This window comes from Oncorhynchus keta, chromosome 15, assembly GCF_023373465.1.
Source record: "Oncorhynchus keta strain PuntledgeMale-10-30-2019 chromosome 15, Oket_V2, whole genome shotgun sequence".
NCBI classification, from domain to species: Eukaryota; Metazoa; Chordata; class Actinopteri; order Salmoniformes; family Salmonidae; genus Oncorhynchus; species Oncorhynchus keta.
The window spans coordinates 32083662-32109529 of record NC_068435.1 but is presented as its reverse complement, the minus strand read 5'-3'; the positions used below and the strand labels follow the sequence as shown (position 1 = coordinate 32109529).

Below are 25868 nucleotides of genomic sequence, written 5' to 3'. Positions count from 1 at the left end.
GATCTGGGTGAGTGAGTGCACAGAGAATATGAGCCATTGTGAGTTGACTTCACAGGAGAAACCAGCCATTGCAGCACTACTGGTGGATGTGACATCACTGGCTTGAAACACTCATGGCTGGCATATGAGTGCAATGTGTGAGTTGGAGTACACCTCCAGAACCCAATTCAGACTACTCTCTGCCCACAATTTTATTTATCAAACTACTGTCTATCACATTTACTCTTTCAACTAAATAAACAAACACATTTATTACTCAAATTTCCGTTACTGTGCGACTACCCACAGATAAAGAGGCTCATTGCCAAATCCAGAACTATCCCTTTAATGACTGATCTGAGCTGTCCTGATTTGCATATTCCCAGAATTTCACTTCACAACCACAGACAATTGTACCCAGGTGGGATTGTTGATTAACAAAAATTATCATATGTAAAATATATACTCTGCCCATAATTATTTTTCAAGGGTACCTTTCAAAGTAGTTGTAAAACCGTAATAGATGAGGTCGAGACCGCTGTGGCACTATATAACAACATCTAAACTGTCTCTATTTCTGTGGGTGGAAGCTCATCATGGAGGTCACATGCAGGGTGCTCGTCACCCAACCAATCACCTTGGGGAAGGTCTGAGACAAGAGCCAATCACTACCCTAGCAGGGTATCACCTGATCTGGGTGAGTGAGTTAACAGAGAATATGAGCCATTGTGAGTTGTCTTTACAGGAGAAACCAGCCAGTGCACCTCTCCAGCACTACTGGTGTATGTGACCTCACTGGCTTGGAAACACTCATGGCTGGCATATGAGTGCAATGTGTGAGTTGGAGTACACCTCCAGAACCCAATTCAGACTACTCTCTGCCCACAGTTTTATTTATCAAACTACTGTCTATCACATTTACTCTTTCAACTAAATAAACAAACACATTTATGACTCAAATTTCCGTTAATGTGACTACCCACAGATAAAGAGCCTCGTTGCCAAATCCAGAACTATCCCTTTAATGACTGATCTGAGCTGTCCTGATTTGCATATTCCCAGAATTTCACTTCACAACCACAGACAATTGTACCCAGGTGGGATTGTTGATTAACAAAAATTATCATATGTAAAATATATACTCTGCCCATAATTATTTTTCAAGGGTACCTTTCACAGTAGTTGTAAAACCGTAATAGATGAGGTCGAGACCGCTGTGGCACTATATAACAACATCTACCCTGTCTCTATTTCTGTGGGTGGAAGCTCATCATGGAGGTCACATGCAGGGTGCTCGTCACCCAACCAATCACCTTGGGGAAGGTCTGAGACAAGAGCCAATCACTACCCTAGCAGGGTATCACCTGATCTGGGTGAGTGAGTGCACAGAGAATATGAGCCATTGTGAGTTGACTTCACAGGAGAAACCAGCCATTGCAGCACTACTGGTGGATGTGACCTCACTGGCTTGGAAACACTCATGGCTGGCATATGAGTGCAATGTGTGAGTTGGAGTACACCTCCAGAACCCAATTCAGACTACTCTCTGCCCACAGTTTTATTTATCAAACTACTGTCTATCACATTTACTCTTTCAACTAAATAAACAAACACATTTATTACTCAAATTTCCGTTACTGTGCGACTACCCACAGATAAACAGGCTCATTGCCAAATCCAGAACTATCCCTTAATTGACTGATCTGAGCTGTCCTGATTTGCATATTCCCAGAATTTCACTTCACAACCACAGACAATTGTACCCAGGTGGGATTGTTGATTAACAAAAATTATCATATGTAAAATATATACTCTGCCCATAATTATTTTTCAAGGGTACCTTTCAAAGTAGTTGTAAAACCGTAATAGATGAGGTCGAGACCGCTGTGGCACTATATAACAACATCTAAACTGTCTCTATTTCTGTGGGTGGAAGCTCATCATGGAGGTCACATGCAGGGTGCTCGTCACCCAACCAATCACCTTGGGGAAGGTCTGAGACAAGAGCCAATCACTACCCTAGCAGGGTATCACCTGATCTGGGTGAGTGAGTGCACAGAGAATATGAGCCATTGTGAGTTGACTTCACAGGAGAAACCAGCCATTGCAGCACTACTGGTGGATGTGACCTCACTGGCTTGGAAACACTCATGGCTGGCATATGAGTGCAATGTGTGAGTTGGAGTACACCTCCAGAACCCAATTCAGACTACTCTCTGCCCACGGTTTTATTTATCAAACTACTGTCTATCACATTTACTCTTTCAACTAAATAAACAAACACATTTATTACTCAAATTTCCGTTACTGTGCGACTACCCACAGATAAAGAGGCTCATTGCCAAATCCAGAACTATCCCTTTAATGACTGATCTGAGCTGTCCTGATTTGCATATTCCCAGAATTTCACTTCACAACCACAGACAATTGTACCCAGGTGGGATTGTTGATTAACAAAAATTATCATATGTAAAATATATACTCTGCCCATAATTATTTTTCAAGGGTACCTTTCAAAGTAGTTGTAAAACCGTAATAGATGAGGTCGAGACCGCTGTGGCACTATATAACAACATCTAAACTGTCTCTATTTCTGTGGGTGGAAGCTCATCATGGAGGTCACATGCAGGGTGCTCGTCACCCAACCAATCACCTTGGGGAAGGTCTGAGACAAGAGCCAATCACTACCCTAGCAGGGTATCACCTGATCTGGGTGAGTGAGTGCAAAGAGAATATGAGCCATTGTGAGTTGACTTCACAGGAGAAACCAGCCATTGCAGCACTACTGGTGGATGTGACCTCACTGGCTTGGAAACACTCATGGCTGGCAAATGAGTGCAATGTGTGAGTTGGAGTACACCTCCAGAACCCAATTCAGACTACTCTCTGCCCACAGTTTTATTTATCAAACTACTGTCTATCACATTTACTCTTTCAACTAAATAAACAAACACATTTATTACTCAAATTTCCGTTACTGTGCGACTACCCACAGATAAAGAGGCTCATTGCCAAATCCAGAACTATCCCTTTAATGACTGATCTGAGCTGTCCTGATTTGCATATTCCCAGAATTTCACTTCACAACCACAGACAATTGTACCCAGGTGGGATTGTTGATTAACAAAAATTATCATATGTAAAATATATACTCTGCCCATAATTATTTTTCAAGGGTACCTTTCAAAGTAGTTGTAAAACCGTAATAGATGAGGTCGAGACCGCTGTGGCACTATATAACAACATCTACCCTGTCTCTATTTCTGTGGGTGGAAGCTCATCATGGAGGTCACATGCAGGGTGCTCATCACCCAACCAATCACCTTGGGGAAGGTCTGAGACAAGAGCCAATCACTACCCTAGCAGGGTATCACCTGATCTGGGTGAGTGAGTGCACAGAGAATATGAGCCATTGTGAGTTGACTTCACAGGAGAAACCAGCCATTGCAGCACTACTGGTGGATGTGACATCACTGGCTTGGAAACACTCATGGCTGGCATATGAGTGCAATGTGTGAGTTGGAGTACACCTCCAGAACCCAATTCAGACTACTCTCTGCCCACAATTTTATTTATCAAACTACTGTCTATCACATTTACTCTTTCAACTAAATAAACAAACACATTTATTACTCAAATTTCCGTTACTGTGCGACTACCCACAGATAAAGAGGCTCATTGCCAAATCCAGAACTATCCCTTTAATGACTGATCTGAGCTGTCCTGATTTGCATATTCCCAGAATTTCACTTCACAACCACAGACAATTGTACCCAGGTGGGATTGTTGATTAACAAAAATTATCATATGTAAAATATATACTCTGCCCATAATTATTTTTCAAGGGTACCTTTCAAAGTAGTTGTAAAACCGTAATAGATGAGGTCGAGACCGCTGTGGCACTATATAACAACATCTAAACTGTCTCTATTTCTGTGGGTGGAAGCTCATCATGGAGGTCACATGCAGGGTGCTCGTCACCCAACCAATCACCTTGGGGAAGGTCTGAGACTAGAGCCAATCACTACCCTAGCAGGGTATCACCTGATCTGGGTGAGTGAGTGCACAGAGAATATGAGCCATTGTGAGTTGACTTCACAGGAGAAACCAGCCATTGCAGCACTACTGGTGGATGTGACCTCACTGGCTTGGAAACACTCATGGCTGGCATATGAGTGCAATGTGTGAGTTGGAGTACACCTCCAGAACCCAATTCAGACTACTCTCTGCCCACAGTTTTATTTATCAAACTACTGTCTTCACATTTACTCTTTCAACTAAATAAACAAACACATTTATGACTCAAATTTCCGTTAATGTGACTACCCACAGACAAAGAGCCTCGTTGCCAAATCCAGAACTATCCCTTTAATGACTGATCTGAGCTGTCCTGATTTGCATATTCCCAGAATTTCACTTCACAACCACAGACAATTGTACCCAGGTGGGATTGTTGATTAACAAAAATTATCATATGTAAAATATATACTCTGCCGATAATTATTTTTCAAGGGTACCTTTCAAAGTAGTTGTAAAACCGTAATAGATGAGGTCGAGACCGCTGTGGCACTATATAACAACATCTACCCTGTCTCTATTTCTGTGGGTGGAAGCTCATCATGGAGGTCACATGCAGGGTGCTCGTCACCCAACCAATCACCTTGGGGAAGGTCTGAGACAAGAGCCAATCACTGCCCTAGCAGGGTCATCAAATGATCTGGTTGAGTGAGTGCACAGAGAATATGAGCCATTGTGAGTTGACTTCACAGGAGAAACCAGCCATTGCAGCACTACTGGTGGATGTGACCTCACTGGCTTGGAAACACTCATGGCTGGCATATGAGTGCAATGTGTGAGTTGGAGTACATCTCCAGAACCCAATTCAGACTACTCTCTGCCCACGGTTTTATTTATCAAACTACTGTCTATCACATTTACTCTTTCAACTAAATAAACAAACACATTTATTACTCAAATTTCCGTTACTGTGCGACTACCCACAGATAAAGAGGCTCATTGCCAAATCCAGAACTATCCCTTTAATGACTGATCTGAGCTGTCCTGATTTGCATATTCCCAGAATTTCACTTCACAACCACAGACAATTGTACCCAGGTGGGATTGTTGATTAACAAAAATTATCATATGTAAAATATATACTCTGCCCATAATTATTTTTCAAGGGTACCTTTCAAAGTAGTTGTAAAACCGTAATAGATGAGGTCGAGACCGCTGTGGCACTATATAACAACATCTACCCTGTCTCTATTTCTGTGGGTGGAAGCTCATCATGGAGGTCACATGCAGGGTGCTCGTCACCCAACCAATCACCTTGGGGAAGGTCTGAGACAAGAGCCAATCACTACCCTAGCAGGGTATCACCTGATCTGGGTGAGTGAGTGCAAAGAGAATATGAGCCATTGTGAGTTGACTTCACAGGAGAAACCAGCCATTGCAGCACTACTGGTGGATGTGACCTCACTGGCTTGGAAACACTCATGGCTGGCAAATGAGTGCAATGTGTGAGTTGGAGTACACCTCCAGAACCCAATTCAGACTACTCTCTGCCCACAGTTTTATTTATCAAACTACTGTCTATCACATTTACTCTTTCAACTAAATAAACAAACACATTTATTACTCAAATTTCCGTTACTGTGCGACTACCCACAGATAAAGAGGCTCATTGCCAAATCCAGAACTATCCCTTTAATGACTGATCTGAGCTGTCCTGATTTGCATATTCCCAGAATTTCACTTCACAACCACAGACAATTGTACCCAGGTGGGATTGTTGATTAACAAAAATTATCATATGTAAAATATATACTCTGCCCATAATTATTTTTCAAGGGTACCTTTCAAAGTAGTTGTAAAACCGTAATAGATGAGGTCGAGACCGCTGTGGCACTATATAACAACATCTACCCTGTCTCTATTTCTGTGGGTGGAAGCTCATCATGGAGGTCACATGCAGGGTGCTCGTCACCCAACCAATCACCTTGGGGAAGGTCTGAGACAAGAGCCAATCACTACCCTAGCAGGGTATCACCTGATCTGGGTGAGTGAGTGCACAGAGAATATGAGCCATTGTGAGTTGACTTCACAGGAGAAACCAGCCATTGCAGCACTACTGGTGGATGTGACATCACTGGCTTGGAAACACTCATGGCTGGCATATGAGTGCAATGTGTGAGTTGGAGTACACCTCCAGAACCCAATTCAGACTACTCTCTGCCCACAGTTTTATTTATCAAACTACTGTCTATCACATTTACTCTTTCAACTAAATAAACAAACACATTTATTACTCAAATTTCCGTTACTGTGCGACTACCCACAGATAAAGAGGCTCATTGCCAAATCCAGAACTATCCCTTTAATGACTGATCTGAGCTGTCCTGATTTGCATATTCCCAGAATTTCACTTCACAACCACAGACAATTGTACCCAGGTGGGATTGTTGATTAACAAAAATTATCATATGTAAAATATATACTCTGCCCATAATTATTTTTCAAGGGTACCTTTCAAAGTAGTTGTAAAACCGTAATAGATGAGGTCGAGACCGCTGTGGCACTATATAACAACATCTAAACTGTCTCTATTTCTGTGGGTGGAAGCTCATCATGGAGGTCACATGCAGGGTGCTCGTCACCCAACCAATCACCTTGGGGAAGGTCTGAGACTAGAGCCAATCACTACCCTAGCAGGGTATCACCTGATCTGGGTGAGTGAGTGCACAGAGAATATGAGCCATTGTGAGTTGACTTCACAGGAGAAACCAGCCATTGCAGCACTACTGGTGGATGTGACCTCACTGGCTTGGAAACACTCATGGCTGGCATATGAGTGCAATGTGTGAGTTGGAGTACACCTCCAGAACCCAATTCAGACTACTCTCTGCCCACAGTTTTATTTATCAAACTACTGTCTTTCACATTTACTCTTTCAACTAAATAAACAAACACATTTATGACTCAAATTTCCGTTAATGTGACTACCCACAGACAAAGAGCCTCGTTGCCAAATCCAGAACTATCCCTTTAATGACTGATCTGAGCTGTCCTGATTTGCATATTCCCAGAATTTCACTTCACAACCACAGACAATTGTACCCAGGTGGGATTGTTGATTAACAAAAATTATCATATGTAAAATATATACTCTGCCGATAATTATTTTTCAAGGGTACCTTTCAAAGTAGTTGTAAAACCGTAATAGATGAGGTCGAGACCGCTGTGGCACTATATAACAACATCTACCCTGTCTCTTTTTCTGTGGGTGGAAGCTCATCATGGAGGTCACATGCAGGGTGCTCGTCACCCAACCAATCACCTTGGGGAAGGTCTGAGACAAGAGCCAATCACTGCCCTAGCAGGGTCATCAAATGATCTGGTTGAGTGAGTGCACAGAGAATATGAGCCATTGTGAGTTGACTTCACAGGAGAAACCAGCCATTGCAGCACTACTGGTGGATGTGACCTCACTGGCTTGGAAACACTCATGGCTGGCATATGAGTGCAATGTGTGAGTTGGAGTACATCTCCAGAACCCAATTCAGACTACTCTCTGCCCACGGTTTTATTTATCAAACTACTGTCTATCACATTTACTCTTTCAACTAAATAAACAAACACATTTATTACTCAAATTTCCGTTACTGTGCGACTACCCACAGATAAAGAGGCTCATTGCCAAATCCAGAACTATCCCTTTAATGACTGATCTGAGCTGTCCTGATTTGCATATTCCCAGAATTTCACTTCACAACCACAGACAATTGTACCCAGGTGGGATTGTTGATTAACAAAAATTATCATATGTAAAATATATACTCTGCCCATAATTATTTTTCAAGGGTACCTTTCAAAGTAGTTGTGTAACCGTAATAGATGAGGTCGAGACCGCTGTGGCACTATATAACAACATCTACCCTGTCTCTATTTCTGTGGGTGGAAGCTCATCATGGAGGTCACATGCAGGGTGCTCGTCACCCAACCAATCACCTTGGGGAAGGTCTGAGACAAGAGCCAATCACTACCCTAGCAGGGTATCACCTGATCTGGGTGAGTGAGTTAACAGAGAATATGAGCCATTGTGAGTTGTCTTTACAGGAGAAACCAGCCAGTGCACCTCTCCAGCACTACTGGTGTATGTGATCTCACTGGCTTGGAAACACTCATGGCTGGCATATGAGTGCAATGTGTGAGTTGGAGTACACCTCCAGAACCCAATTCAGACTACTCTCTGCCCACAGTTTTATTTATCAAACTACTGTCTATCACATTTACTCTTTCAACTAAATAAACAAACACATTTATTACTCAAATTTCCGTTACGGTGCGACTAACCACAGATAAAGAGGCACATTGCCAAATCCAGAACTATCCCTTTAATGACTGATCTGAGCTGTCCTGATTTGCATATTCCCAGAATTGCACTTCACAACCACAGACAATTGTACCCAGGTGGGATTGTTGATTAACAAAAATTATCATATGTAAAATATATACTCTGCCCATAATTATTTTTCAAGGGTACCTTTCAAAGTAGTTATAAAACCGTAATAGATGAGGTCGAGACCGCTGTGGCATTATATAACAACATCTACCCTGTCTCTATTTCTGTGGGTGGAAGCTCATCATGGAGGTCACATGCAGGGTGCTCGTCACCCAACCAATCACCTTGGGGAAGGTCTGAGACAAGAGCCAATCACTACCCTAGCAGGGTACCACCTGATCTGGGTGAGTGAGTGCACAGAGAATATGAGCCATTGTGAGTTGTCTTTACAGGAGAAACCAGCCAGTGCACCTCTCCAGCACTACTGGTGTATGTGACCTCACTGGCTTGGAAATACTCATGGCTGGCATATGAGTGCAATGTGTGAGTTGGAGTACACCTCCAGAACCCAATTCAGACTACTCTCTGCCCACAGTTTTATTTATCAAACTACTGTCTTTCACATTTACTCTTTCAACTAAATAAACAAACACATTTATGACTCAAATTTACGTTAATGTGACTACCCACAGACAAAGAGCCTCGTTGCCAAATCCAGAACTATCCCTTTAATGACTGATCTGAGCTGTCCTGATTTGCATATTCCCAGAATTTCACTTCACAACCACAGACAATTGTACCCAGGTGGGATTGTTGATTAACAAAAATTATCATATGTAAAATATATACTCTGCCCATAATTATTTTTCAAGGGTACCTTTCAAAGTAGTTGTAAAACCGTAATAGATGAGGTCGAAACCGCTGTGGCACTATATAACAACATCTAAACTGTCTCTATTTCTGTGGGTGGAAGCTCATCATGGAGGTCACATGCAGGGTGCTCGTCACCCAACCAATCACCTTGGGGAAGGTCTGAGACAAGAGCCAATCACTACCCTAGCAGGGTATCACCTGATCTGGGTGAGTGAGTGCAAAGAGAATATGAGCCATTGTGAGTTGACTTCACAGGAGAAACCAGCCATTGCAGCACTACTGGTGGATGTGACCTCACTGGCTTGGAAACACTCATGGCTGGCAAATGAGTGCAATGTGTGAGTTGGAGTACACCTCCAGAACCCAATTCAGACTACTCTCTGCCCACAGTTTTATTTATCAAACTACTGTCTATCACATTTACTCTTTCAACTAAATAAACAAACACATTTATTACTCAAATTTCCGTTACTGTGCGACTACCCACAGATAAAGAGGCTCATTGCCAAATCCAGAACTATCCCTTTAATGACTGATCTGAGCTGTCCTGATTTGCATATTCCCAGAATTTCACTTCACAACCACAGACAATTGTACCCAGGTGGGATTGTTGATTAACAAAAATTATCATATGTAAAATATATACTCTGCCCATAATTATTTTTCAAGGGTACCTTTCAAAGTAGTTGTAAAACCGTAATAGATGAGGTCGAGACCGCTGTGGCACTATATAACAACATCTACCCTGTCTCTATTTCTGTGGGTGGAAGCTCATCATGGAGGTCACATGCAGGGTGCTCGTCACCCAACCAATCACCTTGGGGAAGGTCTGAGACAAGAGCCAATCACTACCCTAGCAGGGTATCACCTGATCTGGGTGAGTGAGTGCACAGAGAATATGAGCCATTGTGAGTTGACTTCACAGGAGAAACCAGCCATTGCAGCACTACTGGTGGATGTGACATCACTGGCTTGGAAACACTCATGGCTGGCATATGAGTGCAATGTGTGAGTTGGAGTACACCTCCAGAACCCAATTCAGACTACTCTCTGCCCACAGTTTTATTTATCAAACTACTGTCTATCACATTTACTCTTTCAACTAAATAAACAAACACATTTATTACTCAAATTTCCGTTACTGTGCGACTACCCACAGATAAAGAGGCTCATTGCCAAATCCAGAACTATCCCTTTAATGACTGATCTGAGCTGTCCTGATTTGCATATTCCCAGAATTTCACTTCACAACCACAGACAATTGTACCCAGGTGGGATTGTTGATTAACAAAAATTATCATATGTAAAATATATACTCTGCCCATAATTATTTTTCAAGGGTACCTTTCAAAGTAGTTGTAAAACCGTAATAGATGAGGTCGAGACCGCTGTGGCACTATATAACAACATCTAAACTGTCTCTATTTCTGTGGGTGGAAGCTCATCATGGAGGTCACATGCAGGGTGCTCGTCACCCAACCAATCACCTTGGGGAAGGTCTGAGACTAGAGCCAATCACTACCCTAGCAGGGTATCACCTGATCTGGGTGAGTGAGTGCACAGAGAATATGAGCCATTGTGAGTTGACTTCACAGGAGAAACCAGCCATTGCAGCACTACTGGTGGATGTGACCTCACTGGCTTGGAAACACTCATGGCTGGCATATGAGTGCAATGTGTGAGTTGGAGTACACCTCCAGAACCCAATTCAGACTACTCTCTGCCCACAGTTTTATTTATCAAACTACTGTCTTTCACATTTACTCTTTCAACTAAATAAACAAACACATTTATGACTCAAATTTCCGTTAATGTGACTACCCACAGACAAAGAGCCTCGTTGCCAAATCCAGAACTATCCCTTTAATGACTGATCTGAGCTGTCCTGATTTGCATATTCCCAGAATTTCACTTCACAACCACAGACAATTGTACCCAGGTGGGATTGTTGATTAACAAAAATTATCATATGTAAAATATATACTCTGCCGATAATTATTTTTCAAGGGTACCTTTCAAAGTAGTTGTAAAACCGTAATAGATGAGGTCGAGACCGCTGTGGCACTATATAACAACATCTACCCTGTCTCTTTTTCTGTGGGTGGAAGCTCATCATGGAGGTCACATGCAGGGTGCTCGTCACCCAACCAATCACCTTGGGGAAGGTCTGAGACAAGAGCCAATCACTGCCCTAGCAGGGTCATCAAATGATCTGGTTGAGTGAGTGCACAGAGAATATGAGCCATTGTGAGTTGACTTCACAGGAGAAACCAGCCATTGCAGCACTACTGGTGGATGTGACCTCACTGGCTTGGAAACACTCATGGCTGGCATATGAGTGCAATGTGTGAGTTGGAGTACATCTCCAGAACCCAATTCAGACTACTCTCTGCCCACGGTTTTATTTATCAAACTACTGTCTATCACATTTACTCTTTCAACTAAATAAACAAACACATTTATTACTCAAATTTCCGTTACTGTGCGACTACCCACAGATAAAGAGGCTCATTGCCAAATCCAGAACTATCCCTTTAATGACTGATCTGAGCTGTCCTGATTTGCATATTCCCAGAATTTCACTTCACAACCACAGACAATTGTACCCAGGTGGGATTGTTGATTAACAAAAATTATCATATGTAAAATATATACTCTGCCCATAATTATTTTTCAAGGGTACCTTTCAAAGTAGTTGTGTAACCGTAATAGATGAGGTCGAGACCGCTGTGGCACTATATAACAACATCTACCCTGTCTCTATTTCTGTGGGTGGAAGCTCATCATGGAGGTCACATGCAGGGTGCTCGTCACCCAACCAATCACCTTGGGGAAGGTCTGAGACAAGAGCCAATCACTACCCTAGCAGGGTATCACCTGATCTGGGTGAGTGAGTTAACAGAGAATATGAGCCATTGTGAGTTGTCTTTACAGGAGAAACCAGCCAGTGCACCTCTCCAGCACTACTGGTGTATGTGACCTCACTGGCTTGGAAATACTCATGGCTGGCATATGAGTGCAATGTGTGAGTTGGAGTACACCTCCAGAACCCAATTCAGACTACTCTCTGCCCACAGTTTTATTTATCAAACTACTGTCTTTCACATTTACTCTTTCAACTAAATAAACAAACACATTTATGACTCAAATTTACGTTAATGTGACTACCCACAGACAAAGAGCCTCGTTGCCAAATCCAGAACTATCCCTTTAATGACTGATCTGAGCTGTCCTGATTTGCATATTCCCAGAATTTCACTTCACAACCACAGACAATTGTACCCAGGTGGGATTGTTGATTAACAAAAATTATCATATGTAAAATATATACTCTGCCCATAATTATTTTTCAAGGGTACCTTTCAAAGTAGTTGTAAAACCGTAATAGATGAGGTCGAGACCGCTGTGGCACTATATAACAACATCTACCCTGTCTCTATTTCTGTGGGTGGAAGCTCATCATGGAGGTCACATGCAGGGTGCTCGTCACCCAACCAATCACCTTGGGGAAGGTCTGAGACAAGAGCCAATCACTACCCTAGCAGGGTATCACCTGATCTGGGTGAGTGAGTACACAGAGAATATGAGCCATTGTGAGTTGACTTCACAGGAGAAACCAGCCATTGCAGCACTACTGGTGGATGTGACCTCACTGGCTTGGAAACACTCATGGCTGGCATATGAGTGCAATGTGTGAGTTGGAGTACATCTCCAGAACCCAATTCAGACTACTCTCTGCCCACAGTTTTATTTATCAAACTACTGTCTATCACATTTACTCTTTCAACTAAATAAACAAACACATTTATTACTCAAATTTCCATTACTGTGTGATTACCCACAGATAAAGAGCCTCATTGCCAAATCCAGAACTATCCCTTTAATGACTGATCTGAGCTGTCCTGATTTGCATATTCCCAGAATTTCACTTCACAACCACAGACAATTGTACCCAGGTGGGATTGTTGATTAACAAAAATGATCATATGTAAAATATATACTCTGCCCATAATTATTTTTCAAGGGTACCTTTCAAAGTAGTTGTAAAACCGTAATAGATGAGGTCGAGACCGCTGTGGCACTATATAACAACATCTACCCTGTCTCTATTTCTGTGGGTGGAAGCTCATCATGGAGGTCACATGCAGGGTGCTCGTCACCCAACCAATCACCTTGGGGAAGGTCTGAGACAAGAGCCAATCACTACCCTAGCAGGGTATCACCTGATCTGGGTGAGTGAGTGCACAGAGAATATGAGCCATTGTGAGTTGTCTTTACAGGAGAAACCAGCCAGTGCACCTCTCCAGCACTACTGGTGTATGTGACCTCACTGGCTTGGAAACACTCATGGCTGGCATATGAGTGCAATGTGTGAGTTGGAGTACACCTCCAGAACCCAATTCAGACTACTCTCTGCCCACAGTTTTATTTATCAAACTACTGTCTATCACATTTACTCTTTCAACTAAATAAACAAACACATGTATTACTCAAATTTCCGTGACTGTGTTACTGTGTGACTACCCACAGATAAAGAGCCTCATTGCCAAATCCAGAACTATCCCTTTTATGACTGATCTTGCTGTCCTGATTTGCATATTCCCAAAATTTCACTTCACAACCACAGACAACTGTACCTAGGTGTCATTAACAAAAAATTATCATATGTAAAATATATACTTTGCCCATGATTTTTTAAAAGGGTACTTTTCAAAGTAGTTGTAAAACCGTAATAGATGAGGTCGAGGCCGCTGTGGCACTATATAACAACATGTTGTACCCTGTGTCTGTATCTGTGGGTGGAAGCTCATCATGGAGGTCACATGCAGGGTGCTCGTCACCCAACCAATCACCTTGGAATAAGAGCCAATCACTGCCCTTGCAGGACTTCACCTGATCTGGTTGAGTGAGTACACATAGGATATTGGCCATTGTGAGCTCTCTTCACAGGAGATTACCAGTCAGTTAGACTCTGGTGATTGTGACCTAGCTTGCTTGGAAATACTCATGGTTGGCATATGTGTGATTTGGAGTATACCTCCAGAACCCAATTCAGACTACTCTCTGTCCAGTTTTATTCTCAAACTACCATCTCTCTCTCACATTTACTCTTTCAACTAAACAAACACTTTTATTATTCAATTTTCAGTTACTTTTGTCCGAGTTTGGCTCTGGCTCTCTCTCAAAATGTTCTGATTTGGCCACATTTCTTTCCCATCAATGATCTGTCTCACGTTCAAAGAGGTACTTTTATTTTGAAGGCAAACCGCAGAGTCCACTATTGTGCCTATTCCTTATTGTGGCTAGTTTCACAACAAATAACCCAGTCAGGTCAAGCCTCACTAACCAGAAGAATCTAGCTGGCTGCTTATGACGTTAGCTTTGGGCAACAGGGTTAAGTCGCTGGTTAGCTATTTATTTTCATGAACTGAAGTTCAATTTCAATAGGCGAACAACAAGTGGCAACCTAGCTAATACTTACAAGTATTCCTAAATCGTTGTTAAGAATGATAAAAATGACTGCAATTTTTACTGGTTATTGTTTTTAGGCTGGTTGTAATTGTTGCTAGCTTGATACCCCAGAAGTTGCGCTCAAAATAATAATGCCTTATTACCAACTCGGTATTGTAAAGACAGTTCGTGGCCAGTGTGTGCTTGTTCGCAGACTTTTTGTACAGCTTTGACAGTGCTACTGATAGTAGTAGTGGCGCTTGGCTTGCACGTGCAAATTCATCGCACGCAACATTCCATAATTGTAACGGTTTTCTTCCTGGGAAGGAGAGGTGGACCAAAATGCAGCGTGGTTAGAGTTCAACATGTTTAATAAAGATCATACAAAATACAAAACAACCAATGTGAAACCCGAAACAGTCCTATCTGGTGCAATGACACAAAGACAGAAGACAATCACCCACAAAATATGGCTGCCTAAATATGGTTCCCAATCAGAGACAACGATAGACAGCTGCCTCTAATTGAGATCCATTCTAGGCAACCATAGACCTACAAACTACCTAGAAAGGGGAACAGCCCCATAAACGTAAAAAAAAAAAACCTAGACCAGGTAAAACACATAAATCCCCCATGTCACACCCTGACCTAACCAAAATAATAAAGAAAACAAAGATAACTAAGGCCAGGGCGTGACAATAATAGAATTGTGTTATTTGATGTGTCAAATTCAAAGCTTATTTAACATTTCAAATAGTGTTATTTGACTCGTCAGATAGTGCTATTTGACGTGTATCGTTTTTGACACGTGAAGACCCAAATGGCGTTCCATAGAGGGGTGCCCTGTTCGAAAGAGACATGCACAACACTTCAAACGTATCAAATCAGTTAAGACAACGCGCGTTCCTTCTGATCCGCAGAAGCACAAAGAAATCTTAACAAGCCTGCCTCTGGTGATCCTCACAGCCTGCACTTTACCCAGCACTCTCTCCACCAGTTTGGATAACGCAAATTATTTATTTAAGATTAGTATTCTGCTCAGCTGCTTGGAGCCCGATCTTCCTGCACCTCAAGTACTTCAATTGAATAAAAAGAAGAAGAACTACACTATGAAACAAAGATAAATGACAAAGAATGATAGTAAAAAGCTTTGGAGCACCTTCAATGAAATGTTTTGAAAAAAGGCAAACTCAGCTCCATCATTCATTGAATCAGATGGCTCATTCACTACAAAACCAACTGATATTGCCAACTGCTTTAATCATTTTTGGCAAGATTAGCAAAGTTAGACACGACATACCATCAACAAATGCTGACACAACACATCCAAGTACATCTGACCAAATTATGAAAGACAAGAATTGTAATTTGAATTCTGTAAAGTGAGTGTGGAAGAGGTGAAGAAAATGATTGTTGTCTATCAACAATGACAAGCCAACGGGGTCTGACAACTTGGATTGACAATTACTAAGGATAATAGCGGACAATATTTCCACTCCTATTTGCCAACTAGGAAGTGTGTTCCCTCAAGCCTGGAGGGAAGCAAATTTCATTCCGTTACCTAAGAATAGTAAAGCCCCCTTTACTGGCTCAAACAGCCGACCATGTCAATCCTTAGTAAACTTTTGGAAAAAATTGTGATTGACCAGATACAATGCTATTTTTACAGTAAACAAATTTACAACAGACTTTTAGCACGCTTACAGGGAAGGACATTCAACAAGCACAGCACTTACACAAATGACTGATGATTGCCTGAGAGAAATTGATGTAAAAAAGATTGTGGGGGGTGTTTTGTTAGACTTCAGTGCAGCTTTTGACATTATCTTGCAGAAAGTAATCAATTACTTTGGTAATGTCACACCCTGACCATAGTTTGCTTTGTATGTTTCTATGTTTTGTTTGGTCAGGGTGTGATCTGAGTGGGCATTCTATGTTACATGTCTAGTTTGTCTATTTCTATGTTTGGCCTGATATGGTTCTCAATCAGAGGCAGGTGTTAGTCATTGTCTCTGATTGGGAACCATATTTAGGTAGCCTGTTTGGTGTTGGGTTTTGTGGTCGATTGTTCCTGTCTCTGTGTTTGCACCAGATAGGGCTGTTTTGGGTATTCACGGTTCTTGTTTTGTTAGTTTGTTCATGTGTAGTTTCTTTATTAAAGAACCATGAATAGAAACCACGCTGCATTTTGGTCCGCCTCTCCAACTCAAGAAAAACGTTACAGGTAAATTAACTAAACCATATTCAGACAGGGGTTTTATACCTTAGAAATGACCAAATGGTCATATTTGGAGGAAGAAATCTAATAATTCCTTCAGCTACCAAAACACTTATCTGCACTAACTGTCAACTTGCGTGCGCCCCATTCCAGATGTATCAATGTGAAGCATCCGCTTGGCGTTTCCTCTCATTACCAAATGAGAGGAAGCGCAGTGGCCAGAAGTGAGAGAAGATGGAACGATTTTGTCTGACATTCTGCATATGTTTTTAACGATGAAACGTTTGATCCATCCCATCCACCATAGTCCTCAGAGAGAACAGGGGCCATGTTTACTACCAGGACCAGCCCAAGTTGTGCTGTAAGTGTGGTGAACATGGCCACCTAACGGGCACCTGTGAAAAGGTGGTCTGCGTAAATTGCCGGGAGGAGGGCCACCGCTACGAAGAGTGCACAAACGGAAGGTTGTGCAACCTCTGTGGCGAATGGTCCCACCTCATCCGTGGCTGCCCCTCCTCCTGGGCCAATAAGGTCAGGGCTGGCAGGAGGAAGATTGTGGTCGCGGATTGGGCTTCCGAGTGCCAGATGGAAGGAACGGCAGTTGCCGAGGTGGTGGAGGAGGCGGTTGTGGAGCCGGTGGTGGAGGAGGCAGTGGTGGAGGAGGCGGTTGTGGAGCCGGTACTGGCGGAGGTGGTGGCTGTAGTGGAGGGTGCGGAAGGTGCAGTGGTGGAAGAAGTGGGAGGAGAGGACAAAACCCTTCCCACCCAATCCCCCTGCCCCAGACTGATGTGACCCCTGAAGGAAAAAGTGCAGAGAAAGACGGCTCAGGCGAGGTTTTGAGTGCGAGCTCCCCAAGTGGGTCAGACAGCAAGGGAACGGATAGCACCATGAAGACGGTGTCAGGAGATACGGGAGAAAGGGGGAGGAACTCTGGAGGAAAACCTTCCACCACAAAAAAGAAATGCTGAGGAGCTCTCCAACCCCAAACAGGGTGAGGAGAAAAAGGACAGAGTGTAATGGGAGAGCTCCCAGGGGGAGGAAGAACCTAGAACCTTTCCCTCCAACTACCACAACCAAATCTCCTTTTTAAGTCCCGTTTTAACGTCCTCTCCCTGCCAACCCCCTTTACCCTAGAGGGAGAGCGAGAAAGTAGCTGAAAAGTATCCACTTTAAATTGTTTTTAAAATGCCTTCTTTTTTTTAGCACTGTTTTTACTCACCCCTTTTATGGCTTTTAACATCACCACAATAAATGTCAGGTGCGTAAAAACGGAAGTAAGAGCACAGTCTGTTTTATCCTTTTTTAGAAAGGTTTAATTCAGATGTGTTTTTATTACAGGAGTGCTGTCTACCCTTTTTATCCTCTTATAGTAAATGGCAGGATAAGTGGCAGCACGGGCCCTCCATTTGGAGTGGTTCCAATTTGAACAAGAATGACAGTGTTGCCATTTTAATCAAGACCCCCACAGGTAGTGGTGAGGGGGAGCATGGCAGTGGTAGGTGGGCGTGCTCTTTTAGCCAATTGCACTTTTAAGCGAGGGATTTTAATGTGCTATATGTGTATGGTTTAAACGACAAACATGAGTCCCACATGCTAGGGAGGGATCCTCTAGTGGTGTGTGGGGTTTTTAATTCTATTTTAAGTAGAACAGACAGGAGAGGGGTGGGAAAAGATTTAAGGTAGATAGGTCGTGTTTTATTGCAAGGGCTGTGCAGGGATTTTAAACTGACTAACTGTTTTAAAACCCTGCATCCAAGAGAAGAGGGCTTCACCTGGACCAGTGGTGACGGCACCAGAACCTCTTGCATTGACTATCTGTTTACCCGGGACTTTCCCCCAACTGATGCTAGAATAACCCCTGATTTCTTCTCAGATCACTAACTTCACGTGTGACTTTGGGTAGAAGGCCCTGGAAACTGAAACTCCCTTTTAGAAGATGATAGAGTAGTTAGTCAGTACCAGGAGCAGTTCAGCCAGTGGCAGACGCTACAGGACTTCTTTGACACACGAGCACGGTGGTGAGAAATGGTGAAGGGAAGGACGAGGACCTTCTTCAGAGAGATAGGAAAGACGAAAAGTAAAGACAAAGATAGACGCATGGTGGGACTGCAGAGGCGACTGGAAAGGTATTTTAATCTAGGTCAACAGGGCTTTGATTTTAACCATGAAATGAAAGAAGTAAAAAAGGAAACTGCATTTTTTTTAGCAGAACAGAAAAGTAAGGGGGTTATTTTAAGAAGTAAGGAAAGGGAATTAGAAGAGGAGGAGAAGTGCATAAGGTACTTTTTTAAGAAAATAGTTAGTAAAGGTAGAACAATGACAGATTAAAAAAAATAAAGATGGGGTTTTAAAAACAGATACAGAAGGAATAAAGGAAGTAGTGGAGGATTTTTATGGGGAACTGTTTGGAGTAAAGGATGTGTGTGAGGAAACCATGGGGGATGTTTTAACATACAGTCGTGGCCAAAAGTTTTGAAAATGACACAAATATTAATTTCCACAAACGTTTGCTGCTTTTGTGTCTTTTGATATTTTGTCAAATGTTACTATGGAATGCTGAAGTACAATTACAAGCATGTCAAAGGCTTTTATTGACAATTACATGAAGTTGATGCAGAGTCAATATATGCAATGTTGACTCTTCCTTTTCAAGACCTCTGCAATCCGCCCTGGCATGCTGTCAATTAACTTCTGGGCCACATCCTGACTGATGGCAGCCCATTCTTACATAATCAATGCTTGGAGTTTGTCAGAATTTGTGGGATTTTGTTTGTCCACGTGCCTCTTGAGGATTGACCACAAGTTCTCAATGGGATTAAGGTCTGGGGAGTTTCCTGGCCTTGGACCCAAAATATCGATGTTTTGTTCCCCGAGCCACTTAGTTATCACTTTTGCCTTATGGCAAGGTGCTCCATCATGCTGGAAAAGGCAGTGTTCATCACCAAACTTCCTGGATGGTTGGGAGAAGTTGCTTTCGGAGGATGTGTTGGTACCATTCTTTATTCATGGCTGTGTTCTTAGGCAAAATTGTGAGTGAGTCCACTCCCTTGGCTGAGAAGCAAACCCACACATGAATGGTCCCAGGATGCTTTACACTGATGGTAGCGCTCACCTTGTCTTCCCCTGACAAGCTTTTGTCCGGATGCCCCAAACAATTGGAAAGGGGATTCATCAGAGAAAATGACTTTACCCCAGTCCTCAGCAGTCCAATCCCTGTACCTTTTGCAGAATATCAGTCTGTCCCTGATGTTTTTCCTGGAGAGAAGTGGCTTCTTTGCTGTCGTTCTTGACACCAGGCCATCCTCCAAAAGTATTTGCCTCACTGTGCGTGCAGATGCACTCCCACCTGCCTGCTGCCATTCCTGAGCAAGCTCTGTACTGGTGATGCCCCGATCAAAGCTGAATCAACTTTAGGAGACGGTCCTGGCACTTGCTGAACTTTCTTGGGCGCCCTGAAGCCTTCTTCACAACAACTTAACCGCTCTCCTTGATGTTCTTGATGATCGAATAAATGGTTGATTTAGGTGCAATCTTACTGGCAGCAATATCCTTGCCAGTAAGGATAACTGTGGTTGACCGAGGTAACTGTGGTTGACAGAGGAAGAACAATGATTCCAAGCACCACCCTCCTTTTGAAGCATGTCTGTATTTCGAATTCAATCAGCATGACAGACTGATCTCCAGCCTTGTCCTCGCCAACACTCACACCTGTGTTAACGAGAGAATCACTGACATGATGTCAGCTTGTCCTTTTGTGGCAGGGCTAAAATGCAGTGGAAATGTTTTTGGGGGATTCAGTTCATTTGCATGTTAAAGAGAGACTTTGAAATTAATTGCAATTCATCTGATAACTCTAAATAACATTCTGGAGTATATGAAAATTGCCATCATACAAACTGAGGCAGCAGACTTTGTGAAAATGTATATTTGTGTCATTTTCAAAACTTTTTTTCTTCCCCCCACGAAGAACTCTTTTAGCTCTGGAACGGATGCTGTTCTACCTCCTGTGGGGAAGAAAGTGGGAGAGGCTGAGGAGGGAGGTGGTCAAGAGGCCCAGGTCCAAGGGGGGGGAAAGACTTGCATGACCTCTACTTGTTCCTGGGTAGCTGCTACACAGCGTTACATCTCACTCTTGCCACCTCCCCAGTCAAAACAAGACTCAGGCCCTCAAAAGTTTCTGGCTGGGATCTTACCTCAGAACCCTGAGGCTGATCCTAGTCGACCTGCGGGCCCCAGTTTTTTTCCTGCCCACAACACACTTAATCCAGCTCCAGAAGTTTTTAAGACATTTTAAACATGAAAAAGAAGCAGTCACGGTTTTAACTTAAACACCGCTCTCTTCTCTCTCTTGTGCAGGAGCGGGAACCAGTGTGTCCAGTGCGCGGGCTTGCTATAGGCGAGCCCATAACGGATTGGCGTAATGTGGCCCATTCTGCTCTCCTGAATTGGCACAGGGACCTGTCCTGGATGGGTGCCTACGAGATCCTCCCGATCAGGGCCGTTAAGCACTCCCGGGGCATGGCGAGGATATCCGCATGCCCCCGACCAGGCTTTTGCCAAGAGGAGTCGGTGATGCACTTGCTCTGGGAGTGCAGAGCCGCCAGGGACCTGTGGAAGGAAGCAAGCCCCCTGATCTCCCCATGTCTCCCTTCAGGGAAGGACCTAACACCCCAGCTCGTGCTGTATGGGGTGGGCCGAAGGCCTATTCCACCGAAGGCCTTCACCAAGCTCTGACCCACCCTCATGTGTCTGAAGGATGCACTGTGGTCCTCCCGCAACCGGCTGGTAGTGAAACGAGTAGAGACCACCCCCCAGGCAGTGGCCATGGTAGCCACAGAAGCCCTGGGGTGGTACAGAAGAAAGGGGGCCTCGACCTCATGCGAAGGGTCCCCCACCAACACACAAGGTCCCGGTGGCCACAGGCTGACAGCGCTGCGGCACCTAGGGCGATGCGCCTAGGGGAGGGATCTCCTCTTAGCCCCGAAGGACAGGATGGTGATATATTCGGAAGAGCAGGAGGAGGCGAGTTTTAGGACTCACCCCTCTCCTGTACAAATGACCGAAGACAGCTTTTAACAAAGTGACTTTTAAACATGTTTTCAATGTTTTAAAAATGTTTTACTTTTGTTAATTCATTTGTACACATTTGAAATGGCTTTTACAGAATTGGAGGTGTTCCATAGAAAAGTGTATTCATGGTTGTTTAATTGGTTTTAAAAACATGTACTTTTGACACAAGAATATAAATGAGCTGTTTTAAAGGAAATGCGATAATAAAACTTATCTGAAAGAAAAAAAGAAAAAGAAAAAAACAACTATCTTTACTGCTTCGGCATATAACACCTTCTGTACTACTCTGACAACCTCAATCTGCCCTTTTCTCACCAGACACCTCCGATCTCCAGCTCCACAGGCACCCCCACAACTAACACACATAACTTTCCACGTAACTTTGACTAATAGTAGTAAAAGTGTGTGGGGAGAGTAGCTAAAAACCAACTTCATACAATTGCTAGGTGAATAGTAGTATTGCAGAGATTATATATACATGGGCAAGAAAAAGTATGTGAACCCTTTGGAATTACCTGGGATTTCTGCATAAATTGGTCATACAATTTGATCTGATCGTCATCTAAGTCACAACAATAGACAAATACAGTCTGCTTAAACTAATAATACACAAACAATTATATGTTTTCATGTCTTTTTTGAACACACCGTGCAAACATTCACAGTGCAGGGTGGGAAAAGTATGTGAACCCTTGGATTTAATAACTGGTTGACCCTCCTTTGGCAGCAATAACCTAAACAAAATGTTTTTTTTTGTAGTTTCGTATCAGACCTGCACAACGGTCAGGAGGAATTTTGGACCATTCCTCTTCACAAACTGTTTCAGTTCAGCAATATTCTTGGGATGTCTGGTGTGAACTGCTCTTGAGGTCATGCCACAGCATCTCAATCGGATTGAGGTCAGGACTCTGACTGGGCCATTCCAGAAGGTGTATTTTCTTCTGTTGAAGCCATTCTGTTGTTGATTTACTTCTGTGTTTTGAGTTGTTGTCCTGTTGCATTACCCAACTTCTGTTGAGCTTCAATTGGCGGACAGATAGCCTTACATTCTCCTGCAAAATGTCTTGATAAACTTGGGAATTAATTTTTCTGTCTATGATAGCAAGTTGTCCAGGCCCTGAGGCAGCAAAGCAGACCCAAACCATCATGCTCCCTCCACCAAATTTTACAGTTGGGATGAAGTTTTGATGTTGGTATGCTGTGCCTTTTTTCTCCACACATAGTGTTGTGTGTTCCTTCCTTCCAAACAACTCAACTTCAGTTCCATCTGTCCACTGAATATTTTGCCAGTAGTGCTGTGGAACATTCAGGTGCTCTTTTGCAAACTTCAGATGTGCAACTATGTTTTTTTTGGACAGCAGTGGCTTCTTCCGTGGTGTCCTCCCATGAACACCATTCTTGTTTAGTGTTTTACATATCGTAGACTTGTCAACAGAGATGTTTGCATTTTCCTGAGATTTCTGTAAGTCTTCATTAACCTAATTGAGCATTCTGCTCTGTGCTCTTACAGTCATCTTTGCAGGACGGCCAATCCTAGGGAGATTAGCAACAGTGCTTAACTTTTTCCTTTTATAGATGATTTGTCTTAACGTGGGCTGATGAACATCAAGGCTTTTAGAGATACTTTTGTAAACATTTCCAGTTTTATGCAAGTCAACAATTCTTAATCGTAGGTCTTCTGAGATCTCTTTTGTTCGAGGCATGGGCCACTTCAGGCAATTGTTCATGTGAATAGCAAACTCACATTTTTGAGTGTTTTTTATATTGCTGGGCAGCTCTAACCAACAGCTCCAATCTCATCTCATTGATTGGACTCCAGGTTAGCGGAGTCCTGACTCCAAGAAGCTTTTGGAGAAGTCATTAGCCTAGAGGTTCACATACTTTCCCCAGCCTACACTGTGAAGGTTAAAAATAGTTATTTAATATAGACAATAAAAATATAATAATTTGTGTGTTATTAGTTTAAGCACACTGCGTTTGTCTATTTTTTTTGACTTAGAGGAAGATCAGATCAAATTTGTTGACCAATTTATGCAGAAATCCAGTTAATTCCAAAGGGTTCACATACTTTTTATTGCCACTGTACACACTACCGGTCAAAAGTTTTAGAACACCTACTCATTCCAGGGTTTTTCTTTATATTGGTTATTTTCTACATTGTAGAATAATAATGAAGACATCAAAACTATGAAATAACTCATGGAATCATGTAAAAAAAATATTTTATATTCTTCAAAGTAGATACCCTTCGCCTTCATGACAGCTTTGCACACTCTCGGAATTCACTCAACCAGCTTCACCTGGAATGCTTTTCCAACAGTCTTGAAAGGAGTTCCCACGTATGCTGAGCACTTGTTGGCTGCTTTTCCTTCACTCTGCGGCCCAACTCATCCCAACCCATATCAATTGGGTTGAGGTCGGGTGATTGTGGAGGCCAGGTCATCTGATGCAGCACTCCATCACTCTTCTTCTTGGTCAAATATCCCTTACACAGCCTGGAGTTGTGTTGGGTCATTGTCCTGTTGAAAAACAAATGCAGAATGCTGTGGTAGCCATGCTGGTTAAGTGTGCCTTGAATTGTAAATAAATCACAGACAGAGTCACCAGCAAAGCACCCCCACACCATCACACCTCCTCCTCCTCCATGCTTCATGGTGGGAACCACACATGCAGAGATCATCTGTTCACCTACTCTGCGTCTCTCACAAAGACATGGCAGTTGGAAACAAAAATCACACATTTGAACTCATCAGACCAAAGGACAGATTTCCATCGGTCTAATGTCCATTGCTTGTGTTTCTTGGCCCAAGCAAGTCTCTTCTTCTTATTGGTGTCCTTTAGTAGTAGTTTCTTAGCAGCAATTTGATCATGAAGGCCTGATTCACGCAGTCTCCTCTGAACAGTTGATGTTGAGATGTATCTGTTACTTGAACTATCTGAAGCATTTATTTGGGCTGCAATTTCTGAGGTTGGTAACTGTAATGAACTTATCCTCTGCAGCAAAGGTAACTGTTACAGGAATTAAATTCCTTTATGTTTTATTTAACCAATTCAATTTAACACTCTGCCCACTCCCAAGAATTTGTAAGATCCTTATTTGCATAAAATGGACAGAGACCAGTCTCAAAATCAATCAGTAACGTTTATTCTCGAGAGTACTGAACACGATACAATTTACCACAGGTTATAAACTGAAAATGACGTCATTAGTTTTCGAACTGTCCCGTCTCTTCTCCACTCTGGTACAATGGCAGTATAGTTCTCCCACCAATTTATATAATTTATGACCGAGCCAAGGTCTTCCTGTGTCGATAAACATTCTAGCCAGTCTGACGATAAGTTCATTCATTTCTACCAAGGAACAGACAGTCATTGTTCTATTTCTTGATTATAATTACACACATTATATTCAGTACTAGGATTATAAGAAAATTAATACATCTATACAGTAACATAATAATATTCGGATTAGTCAGTCCTGATTGAAATGTATACATAATTAGTCATTATTGATAAAAAAAAATCCCTTAACAGTAACTCAAATGGGTTATTTCATAGTTTGATGTCTTCACTATTATTCTACAATGTCGAAAATAGTAAAAATAAGAAAAGGCCTGGAATGAGTAGGTGTGTCCAAACGTTTGACTGGCACTGTATTTATATATTTACATATTAAAAATATAATCCCTGTAATATTGCTATCCACCTAAAATTTTTATGAAATTGGCTTCATGGGAGGTGTGTATATACATATTTTTTTCTGATGTGAGCAGTTCTGGGATTAAAGCCCCAAATTATCAAAAATAAACAGTTTCAAAATAAAGACTTTTTTTTAAAAAGCTCTCTTTCCTGTGATTTTCATTTTACTAAGACTAACACATTATTGTCTTAAAGTACACTGCTGCTGTCTACTGGATTGAAATGGGATGAACA

At 42.4% G+C, this 25868-nt stretch overlaps 1 pseudogene; it reads right to left on the bottom strand.

Annotated features, from left to right (window-relative positions):
* Nucleotides 1-14128, bottom strand: part of LOC118395223 (retinoid isomerohydrolase-like) — a 56815-nt pseudogene extending 42687 nt beyond the window's left edge.
* Nucleotides 14129-25868: the final 11740 nt, after the last annotated feature.